The sequence below is a fragment of the Eriocheir sinensis genome, chromosome 36 (genome assembly GCF_024679095.1).
Source record: "Eriocheir sinensis breed Jianghai 21 chromosome 36, ASM2467909v1, whole genome shotgun sequence".
NCBI classification, from domain to species: domain Eukaryota; kingdom Metazoa; phylum Arthropoda; class Malacostraca; order Decapoda; family Varunidae; genus Eriocheir; species Eriocheir sinensis.
In genome coordinates this window covers 9,815,502-9,826,144 of record NC_066544.1, presented here as the reverse complement: position 1 = coordinate 9,826,144, position 10,643 = coordinate 9,815,502, and the positions used below count along the sequence as shown (strand labels likewise).

Genomic DNA, 10,643 nt, shown 5'->3' with positions numbered 1-10,643 from the left:
CCCCACACGTGCACTTCTGATGATTCGACATGTATGATGGGGCGCTCGGGGCGCTGTAGGAGGCGAGGAAGAGGGCGCCAGCTAACAGTACCGGTGAAGGGAAAACGTCCCTTCTCGGCCTCGCTGTCTGCCTCTGCGGAGCTCCACCCAGAGGAACACAAGGAACGGAAAGACGGAGACATTTTAGTAGGCCCAGAATACGTAAGGCAAGCGCCTGCCGTAGTATAATTCTATCTTTGCTTATTTACCTGATTATACACTGTCTGTTGTTATAGATTAATAAGTGACATAGTAAGTGAAATACAATGCTGAACGTTAGGTGCTAAGTGAAGTGTTCAGCTGCCCGGCTTAGTGCTCAGAGACGCGGGCGTTTTCGAGCGTCGTGATTGTGGTCCTGGCGGTAAATGTTATTGTTGACAGCTTGGACCACATTATACTGTGCGTCTACGAAAAGGGTCATTTCATTCTCCTACCGCCCACGGAGCGGCGGTATCAATGATGTTGTTTCTGTATTTTCCTTATTTTCCTTTTCTTGGTGTTTTATTTCTACGTTATTTTCTGTGCGTTCTTATTACGTTATCTTTTTTCCGTTCTTTTTATACCATCCATTTTTTGGTCTTCTGTTTCAGTCTGGATGATCCGCGTGTGTCTTATGCTTTTCTCGATGTTGTGTTCTTAACTATCCTTTATTCGGTGTTCCATCTTATATTATCCTTTTTTGTCCGGTTCTGATTTCATATTCTTCTTCTCGTGTGTTCGCTTTTATTATCCTTTTATTGTTGATTCCCCTTGGTGGATTGTCTACGACGCCTATAACGAGCCCCACCTGCCCGGCTGGTGTGTGTGTGTGTGTGTGTGTTGGTTTGAATTCGGAGTTTTCCTTCTCCTAGGAGGACTGCCTACCACGGCTAACGACCCCCTCCTGCCCGTGTTTGTTGTTCGGAGTTGTCCTTCTCCTAGGCAGATTGCCTACCACGGCTAACGACCTCCACCTGCCCGGGTTTGTTGTTCGGAGTTTGCTCTCCTAGGCAGACTGCCTACCACGGCTAACGACCTCCACCTGCCCGGGTTTTTATTCGGAGTTTGCTCTCCTAGGTGTATTGCCTATGACGGCTCACGAGCCCAACCTGTCCGGGTTTTTATTCAGAGTTTGCTCTCCTAGGTGTATTGCCTATGACGGCTCACGAGCCCAACCTGCCCGGGTTTGTAATCGGAGTTTGCTCTCCTAGGTGTATTGCCTATGACGGCTCACGAGCCCAACCTGCCCGGGTTTGTAATCGGAGTTTGCTCTCCTAGGTGTATTGCCTATGACGGCTCACGAGCCCAACCTGCCCGGGTTTTTATTCAGAGTTTGCTCTCCTAGGTGTATTGCCTATGACGGCTCACGAGCCCAACCTGCCCGTGTTTATTGTTCGGAGTTGTCCCTCTCCTAGGCAGATTGCCTACCACGGCTAACGACCTCCACCTGGCCGGGTTTGTGATCGGAGTTTGCTCTCCTAGGTGAACTGCTCACGCTAACGAGCTCCACCTGCCCGGGTTTGTAATCGGAGTTTGCTCTCCTAGGTGAACTGCTTACGCTAACGAGCTCCACCTACCCGGGTTTGTAATCGGAGTTTGCTCTCCTAGGTGAACTGCTTACGCTAACGAGCTCCACCTGCCCGGGTTTGTAATCGGAGTTTGCTCTCCTAGGTGAACTGCTTACGCTAACGAGCTCCACCTGCCCGGGTTTGTAATCGGAGTTTGCTCTCCTAGGTGAACTGCTCACGCTAACGAGCTCCACCTGCCCGGGTTTGTAATCGGAGTTTGCTCTCCTAGGTGAACTGCTCACGCTAACGAGCTCCACCTGCCCGTGTTTTTTGTTCGGAGTTGTCCTTCTCCTAGGCAGACTGCCTACCACGGCTAACGACCTCCACCTGCCCGTGTTTTTTGTTCGGAGTTGTCCCTCTCCTAGGCAGACTGCCTACCACGGCTAACGACCTCCACCTGCCCGGGTTTGTTGTTCGGAGTTGTCCCTCTCCTAGGCAGACTGCCTACCACGGCTAACGACCTCCACCTGCCCGGGTTTGTTGTTCGGAGTTGTCCCTCTCCTAGGCAGACTGCCTACCACGGCTAACGACCTCCACCTGCCCGGGTTTTAATTCGGAGTTTGCTCTCCTAGGTGTATTGCCTATGACGGCTCACGAGCCCAACCTGCCCGGGTTTTTGTTCGGAGTTTGCTCTCCTAGGTGTATTGCCTATGACGGCTCACGAGCCCAACCTGCCCGGGTTTTTGTTCGGAGTTGTCCCTCTCCTAGGTGTATTGCCTATGACGGCTCACGAGCCCAACCTGCCCGGGTTTTTGTTCGGAGTTTGCTCTCCTAGGCAGATTGCCTACCACGGCTAACGAGCTCCACCTGCCCGTGTTTGTGGTCAGAGTTTTCCTTCTCCTAGGTGAACTGCTCTCGCTAACGAGCTTCACCTGCCCGGATTTGTAATCGGAGTTTACTCTCCTAGGTGAACTGCTCTCGCTAACGATCTCCACCTGCCCGGGTTTGTGATCGGAGTTTGCTCTCCTAGGTGAACTGCTCACGCTAACGACCTCCACCTGCCCGGGTTTATTGTTCGGAGTTTGCTCTCCTAGGCGAATTGCCTACCACGGCTAACGAGCCTCACCTGCCCGGGTATATTGTTCGGAGTTTGCTCTCCTAGATGGACTGCCTACCACGGCTGACGAGCCCCATCTACCCGTGCAGATCTCCGGTACCTCCGCGGACGCCCCGGGGAACACCAAGGTGCCCTTCGGGGAGCCCTCCAGTACTGCCACGCTCGCCAGCGAGACCTTGGGCTCGCTGGCGCCCCTTATCCCCGCCGAGGCTCGGGAAGGGTGAATGCAAGAACTTACTTCTTAAAACTACCAGACTGGATTATGAAATTAATCGTAAGTTCTGTGAATGCGCTGCTCACCGCGTTCATCATTTCCGGGATGGAAAGTCGAAGGGCCTCGGGAACGCGCACAGAACATCCGAAAACTTCCTCTGTTTCCCTCTTTCTTTCTTACTTCCCGTTTTTCTTTTTTATTATATGTTCCTTATCTTTAGTAGTATGTTTTACTATTCATTTAATTAGTATTTCGCTCTTATTATACAGATAATTGAGTAGAAAATGTCCGGAGGAGGAAATGTCCAAGAGAGAGAGAGAGATTTACATAGAAAATCAGACCACACAGACCCCATGGTCAGACACATTAATCAGAAGACTCCTTGATATTAAGTTGAAGGAAGTTTTGAAGGAGAGAGAGAAGAACGTAAGGAGTCTGCAAGAGGACGGTTGCCCTAAACAAGGCAGCTCCTGTAAACCTAACCCCACCTTACCTCGCCATCCATGAATTTATCCAACCTCTTCTTGAATGTATCTATGGTATTGGCACCCACCACATGACTGCCAAGCCTGTTCCACTCATCCACGACCCTATTGATAAACCAGTTCTTGCCTGTGTCTTTGTTGAATCTGAATTTATCCAACTTAAAACCATTGCTACGCGTCCTACCTTTTTTTTTTTACCACCAAAACCCTATTGACACCCTCTATATTAAAGCCTTTCATCCATTCATAGACTTCGATCAGGTCTCCTCGCAACCTTCGCCGTTCTAGAGAGTGTAGATTTAAATGCTTCAGTCTGTCCTCATAAGGCAAGTTTCTCACCCCCTGAATCATTGTTTTCATCCTCCTCTGTACAGATTCTGACATCTTAACATACTTGAAAGGGACGGAAGGAAAGGGAACACAAGTGAAATCAAGAAAGGAAAGTTAGAAAAAGAAGAGAGAGAAGAGGAGGAATAAGAAGTGAAGAGAAGGAAAGAGAACGCAAAGGAAACCAAGAAAGGAAAGTTAGGAAAAGAAGGGAGAGAAGAGGAGGAATAAGAAGTGAAGAGAAGGAAAGAGAACGCAAAGGAAACCAAGAAAGGAAAGTTAGGAAAAGAAGAGAGAGAAGAGGAGGAATAAGAAGTGAAGAGAAGGAAAGAGAACGCAAAGGAAACCAAGAAAGGAAAGTTAGGAAAAGAAGGGAGAGAAGAGGAGGAATAAGAAGTGAAGAGAAGGAAAGAGAACGCAAAGGAAACCAAGAAAGGAAAGTTAGGAAAAGAAGGGAGAGAAGAGGAAGAATAAAAAGTGAAGAGAAGGGAAAGGAGGAGACATTCTTTAATAGGGGAACCAGAACTGAACCTCATCAAATAGCATACCGAAAAATAAATTAGAGATATAAGTAGGAATTAACATAGACTAGAAAAGGTGTTGACATAGAGAAGAGAGGGCGGAAGAGAGGGGCTGAAAGGGGAAGCGGGCAGAGGGGGACAGGTTAAAAAGGGGGAAGGGGGTTGAAAGGGGGGGGGGCTGGGGCTGTAATATTTGAGCTGAAGGGGACCACTTTCAGCCTCATTATGGCCGACCAAATTTATTCATGGACCATCTGATTGTTTTCATCGCTACATAATACTCGGCTCTCCCCCCCCCCTCCCTCTCGCTTTCCCCTCTCCCCTCTTTCCCCTCTTTCCCCTCCCCGCTCTCTTCCCTCCTTCCCCTCTTTCCTTTTCTTCTCTTCTTTTCTGTTAGCTTTTATGTTCCGGTTATTTTGCTTTTCTTTATTTTCCTCCAGTTTTATCTTCTTCCTATTTCTCTTCTTTCCTTTTCTCTCTTCATTTTCTCTTCCCCGTTTTTCCCTCTTTCCCTTCTCCCCCTTTTCGTTCCTGTTACTTCTCTTTCCTTCTCTTCACTTGTTCCTGTTTCTCTTCTTCCTTTCTCTTCTCTCTCTCTTCCCCCTTTTCCCTCTTTTCCCTTCTCCCCCTTCTCGTTTCTCTTACTTCTCTTTTTTTCTCTGCACTTCTCCCTATCTTTCTCTCCTCTTCCCTTCTTTCCTTCTCCCTCTTCACTTTCTCTTCCCCCTTTCCCCTATTTCCCTTCTTCCCCTTCTCGTTTCTCTTATTTCTCTTTCCTTCTCTTCACTTTTTCCTGCCTTTCTTTCCTCTTCGCTTTTTTTTCCCTCCATTTCTCCTCCTCTTTTCCTGCTCTTTTTCTCTCCCTGTTTTCCTTCTTTATTTCGTTCTTGTATATTTTCCTTCCCTTTCCTTTTTCTTCACTTCTTACTCCTCTTCTCTGTTCTATGCTCTCTTATCCTTTCTCTATTTTCCTTGTGTTCCTTTTCCTTTATTTCCTTTCATGTCATTTTCCTCATTTTCCTCTTTCTTTTTTATTCATTTTCATTCTTCCATTTCTTCATTCCCTCCAATCTTCTTTTTTTTCCTCCACCTTTTCCTCTCCTCCTCTTTCTTCCTTCCTTTCCTTATTCTTTCGCTTCTCTCTTCCTTTCCTTATCTCTTTCTTATTTTCTCTTCCTTTCTCTTTTCTTTTGCCTTCCTCTTCCTTCCTCTTTTCTTTTTCCTCTATCTCTTCCTTCTCCTTAATTGTTCCTTCGCTTTTCCTCCCTTCCCTTCCCTTCCCTTCCCTTCCCTTTCCTTTCCTTCCCTTCCCTTCCCTTCCCTTCCCTTCCCTTCCCTTCCCTTCCCTTCCTTTCCCCTTCCCTTCCCTTCCCTTCCCTTCCCTTCCCTTCCCTTCCCTTCCCTTCCCTTCCCCTTCCCTTCCCTTCCCTTCTCTTCCTTTCCCTTCCCTTCCTTTTCTCACTGTCTCCCTTCCTCCCATCTTCCTCTTTTGTCAGGTGATCGTATGGCATTCATGCAGAAGAGGAGGAGGGGGAGGAGGAGGAGGAAGAAGAGGAGGAGGAGGAGGAGGAGGAGGAGAGAAGACTGTTCAGCCATAACATTCATCGGTTGGTTTATGTTAACTCTCTCTCTCTCTCTCTCTCTCTCTCTCTCTCTCTCTCTCTCTCTCTCTCTCTCTCTCTCTCTCTCTCTCTCTCTCTCTCTCTCTCTCTCTCTCTCTCTCTCTCTCTCTCTCTCTAATAATATAACACAGCTGGTTCCATCCCCGCTTATCTCCTCCTCCTCCTCCTCCTCCTCCTCCTCCTCCTCCTCCTCCTCCTCCTCCCCTCCTCTTTATAATTAGGTGTGCCCTTCCCATTATCACTCTCCCCTCATTATTTCCCCTCCCTCACCCCTCACCCCTCTCTTCCCCTCCAACCTCTCCCCTCCCTCCCCTCCAACCTCTCCCCTCCCTCCCCTCCCCTCCTCTTCCCCTATAATGAGGTAACCCGCCCCCTCATTAGTCTCCCCTCCCATTCTCTCCGCTCCCCATCTCCCCTCCTCTCCCCTCTTCTTCCATTCTCATATTTTTAAAACATTTTATTTTATTTGGTGTTGCTGTGTGTGTGTGTGTGTGTGTGTGTGTGTGTGTGTGTGTGTGTGTGTGTGTGTGTGTGTGTGTGTGTGTGTGTGTGTGTGTGTGTGTGTGTGCTCGCTAAAATATTTCTCCCTTATATGACCGAATTCTTCTTTTATTTTTTTGCTCATAATTAATAAGGTAACAACATTATTTTTTTTGCCTTAATTTTGTGAAAGTAGCAAAAAAAAATTATCTGTGAAGTTACGTAAAAAGATATTGTGATTATGAAGTTCGGTTTTCACAAGTTTATTTATTTTATTTATTCATTTTTGTATTGAAGGAGTTTTTTTTTTTTTGAAGTTCGTTTTTCACAAGTTTATTTATTCTTTTATTTTTCTATTTTTGTATTAAAGGAAGTTTTTTTTTAATTTCGGTTTTGACAAGTTTATTTATTCGATTTTTTTTTATATTGAAGGAGAGTTTTTTTTTGGAGTTCGGTTTTCACAAGTTTATATTTTTTTTTGTATTGAAGGAAAGATTTGTCTGTTTTTGAAGTTGGGTTTTCACAAGTTTGTTTTATATTTTTTGTATTGAAGGAGATTTTTTTTTTTTGAAGTTCGGTTTTCACTTTTTTTTTTACCTAATATAAGGAGAGAGTTTATAAGTGTTTCCAGTGTTTTATGATATTTTTGGGCTCTTTTTTGGGGGATTTTTTTGTGCCCCTACCCCTTCAACCTTCCTTCAACCTTCAACCCCTTCAACCCCTTCCTCCTTCAGCCTTCTTAACCCCCTTCAACCCCCTTCCCCCTTCAACCCCCTTACCCCCTTCAACCCCCTTCCCCCCTTCAACCCCCTTCCCTCTTCCCCCCTTCAATCCCCTTACCCCCTTCAACCTCCTTCAACCCCCTTCCACCCTTCAACCCCCTTCAACCTCCTTCCCCCTTTTTAATCTGTCCCCCTCTGCCCACTTCCCCTCTTCAGCCCCTTTCTTCTATCTCTCAACACCTTTTCTAGTCTATGTTAATTCCTACTTATATCTCTAACTTAAAAATGGGATTAAGAACTGTTTTTATTTTTGATTTTTTTCATGTTTTCTTTTAACGCCTAATTTTGGAGACTGTCTTTTTATATCTCTTATCAATGTGCGGTAAGATATTTTTTATTGGTAATTTTTATTTATCTCGTCTTATTTTTATTCATTTTAATTTCATGTTTTATTTTATTTGATATATTTCCGATTTTCAGTAAGTTTGTGTTTATATTATTTTTTTTTTGTGTGTGTGTGTTTTAAGAATTTATATTAGTGTGTGCTTGCAAATTTTCCCTTTCATCATCTTCCATTTTCTACCCTTCGTCTACCTTTTCCCCTCACTATCTTCCCCTCCTTTCCCTTCTCCTTCATTTCTTTTTACTCCTTTCTACTCCTTCCGCTTACTCCTTTCCCATCTCTCCTGTTTTCCATCACTCCTTTCCTTCTCCTCCTTTTCACCATCATTATCTTCTCCCCTTCATCACTCTCCCTTTCCCATCCTCACTTCCCTCTCTTCACTTCCTCTTCCTCCTTTTTATCATCACCATCGTCTTTAAAATCCTCCTCCTCCTCCTCCTCATCATCATCACCATCATCATCATCATCATCATCCCTTCCCCCTATCATCATCCCCTTCTTTACCACATTTTCATCCCCTTTTATCCCATTTTCCTCATTTTTTTCCTCATTTTTTCCATCTTCCTCTTTTCCCCTCTTCTTCCCCTTCCCGGACAGGTAATATTTTCCCCTCCAGTCACCTGTCCTGCTTCCACTCTCTCTCTCTCTCTCTCTCTCTCTCTCTCTCTCTCTCTCTCTCTCTCTCTCTCTCTCTCTCTCTCTCTCTCTCTCTCTCTCTCTCTCTCTCTCTCTCTCTCTCTCTCTCTCTCTCTCTCTCTCTCTCTCTCTCTCTCTCTCTCTCTCTCTCTCTCTCTCTCTCATCGTCTGCTTCATGGGCCACTTCCCCTCCCCCCCCTCTCCCCTCTTCCTCTCCTCCCCTCCCCTCTCCTCTCCCCTCTTTCTTTTCTCCTCTCTTCTTCCCCTCTGATGGATCTCTCATTATTGGCTCGTGGGGGGAGAGAGAGAGAGAAGAGAAGAGAAGAGACTACCCTCCGTCTACTTTCCCCTCTTATTTCCCCATTTATTTCCCCTCTAAGCCATTTTCCCAATACATATTTCGAAATTTTTCCTCACCCTTCCTCTTTCCCCTCCCTTCTCTTCCCCTCTTCCATTTTTCTACCACATCTACGTCCCCTTAACTGTTTCCCCTTTTCCCCTTTCCCCTCACTTCCATGGTTCTAAATTCCCCTCCTCCTCTTAATATCATCGTTCCTTTCCCCTCTTTTTCCCTTCCCCTCTCTTTCCCTTCCCCTCTCTTTCCCTTCCCCTCTCTTTCCCTTCCCCTCTCTTTCCCTTCCTTCTTTCCTTCTCTCTTTCCCCTCTCTTTCCCTTCCCTCTCTTTCCTTCCCCTCTTTCCTTCCCCTGTCTTTCCTTTCCCCTCTCTTTCCCTTCCCCTCTCTTTCCCTTCCACTCTATTCCCCTTCCCCTCTCTTTCCCTTCCCCTCTCTTTCCCTTCCCCTCTCTTTCCCTTCCCCTCTCTTTCCCTTCCCCTCTCTTTCCTTTCCCCTCTCTTTCCCTTCCCCTCTCTTTCCCTTCCCCTCTCTTTCCTTTCCCCTCTCTTTCCCTTCCCCTCTCTTTCCCTTCCCCTCTCTTTCCCTTCCCCTCTCTTTCCCTTCCTCTTTTCCTTCCCCTCTCTTTCCTTTCCCCTCTCTTTCCCTTCCCTCTCTTTCCTTCCCTTTCTTTCCCTTCCGTCTCTTTCCCTTCCGTCTCTTTCCCTTCCCTCTCTTTCCCTTCCCCATCACCATTCATGTTTTTCCCCTTTCCTCTTTTCTTTCCCCTTAGTTCATTACCCCTTTCTCCCCTTCGTCTCCCTTTTCCCCTCACTGTTTTCCCCTCCTTTCCTTTTTTATTTTATTTTCACTTCTTTTCTACTCCTTCCCCTCACTCCTTTCTCATCTCTACTCCTCTTTTCTTTCACTCCCCTACCTTCTCCCCTCATTCCATTCCTCCTCCTCCCTCTCCCCATCACTCCTTCCCTTCCCCTTTCCCCTCATATTCACCCCCAATTGCCCTTCATTTTGTGTTTCCTCCCCTTTTCCCCTCTCTCTCTCCCAATCTCTCTTCCCCTTTCTTCCCCTTATCTTCTCCTCTCTCTATTCTTTTCTCTTCCCCTTCTCTCTTCACTCACTATTTCCCTCTCTCCCCCTCTTCTCCCCTCTCTCATCCCCCCTCTTCTCTCCTTCGCTTCTCTCTCTTCCTTTCTCTTCTTCCCACGTCTTCCCTCTTCTCTTCTTTTTCCCCTCTTTTCCCCTCTTCCCCTCTCTTCTCTCCCCTCTTTACCCCTCTTCCCCACTTTCTTTCCCTCCCCTACCTTCGTTTTTCTTCTTTATCTCTCTTTTCCCCTCATCCGCTCACTTCTCCCCTCTTTACCCATCCTCCCCACTTTCTTACCCTCTCCACCCCTTGTTTTTCCACTACCCACTTCCCCTCTTTTCCCCACTTTATCTCTCCTCCCCACTTTCTTACCCTCTCCTCCCCTCGTTTTTCCTCTCTTCCCCTCATCCCCTCTCTTCTCCCCTCGTTTTTCCTCTCTTCCTCTCATCCTCTCTTTTCCCCCCATTCCCTCCATTCTCCCACCTCCCTATCTCTTCCCCCTTCCTCTCCTCCCCCCTCTCTCCTCCCCTCTCTTCCCCTCAGGTGTGCAGTATTGGCCATTTTTTTTAGTGTATCATTACCGCTGAATACCAATTAAAGTTACCTGGTAATTGGATCATCCCGGCGCGCTGCGGGTTAATGCGACCGTCAATATTTTGTCAGGTGTAATATGTGCTAATTCGTCCAGGGTAATGTGAGGGGGGAGGAGAGGTGAAAGAATGTGAAGAGATGGTGGGAGTGTGAAGTATTGTGGGAGGGAGATCGTGTGTGGGGGGGAAGGGGGAGATAGGGAGAGAAAGAGGAGGGTTTTAGTTAAGGGGGTGAAGGATTGAGAGGGTGGGGAGGAAAGGGGGCAGGAAGGTCAGGGGGAGGGTTAGGTGAAGGGGTGTAGAGATGGTGGGAGTGTGAAGTATTGTGGGAGGGAGATTGTGTGTGGGGGAAGGGGGAGATAGGGAGAAAAATGAGGGGTGAAGGATTGAGAGAGTGGGGAGGAAAAAGGAGGAGGGAGGGGGAGGAAGTGAAGGGTGTAGAGATAGTGGGAGTGTGAAGTATTGTGGGAGGGAGATCGTGTGTGGGGAAGGGGAGATAGGAGAAGAGGAGGTGGAGGTAAGGGGGTGAAGGATTGAGAGGTGGGGAGGAAAGGAGGTGGGAG

At 47.1% G+C, this 10,643-nt stretch overlaps 1 long non-coding RNA gene across 13 annotated transcripts; it reads right to left on the bottom strand.

Annotated features, from left to right (window-relative positions):
- Positions 1 to 288: 288 nt before the first annotated feature.
- LOC127007754 (uncharacterized) lies at positions 289 to 2,464 on the bottom strand. 13 transcript variants are annotated; one of them, XR_007760499.1, is made up of 5 exons: positions 2,327 to 2,464; positions 1,914 to 2,257; positions 1,529 to 1,843; positions 1,396 to 1,465; positions 289 to 1,328 (listed from the first exon to the last, which is right to left on the bottom strand). It is a non-coding gene; the product is annotated as an uncharacterized LOC127007754 (long non-coding RNA). The 13 variants fall into 13 exon arrangements; XR_007760489.1 differs by having other exon boundaries at positions 289 to 1,127; positions 1,195 to 1,843; XR_007760490.1 differs by having other exon boundaries at positions 289 to 1,127; positions 1,262 to 1,843.
- Between the last annotated feature and the right edge of the window lie 8,179 nt (positions 2,465 to 10,643).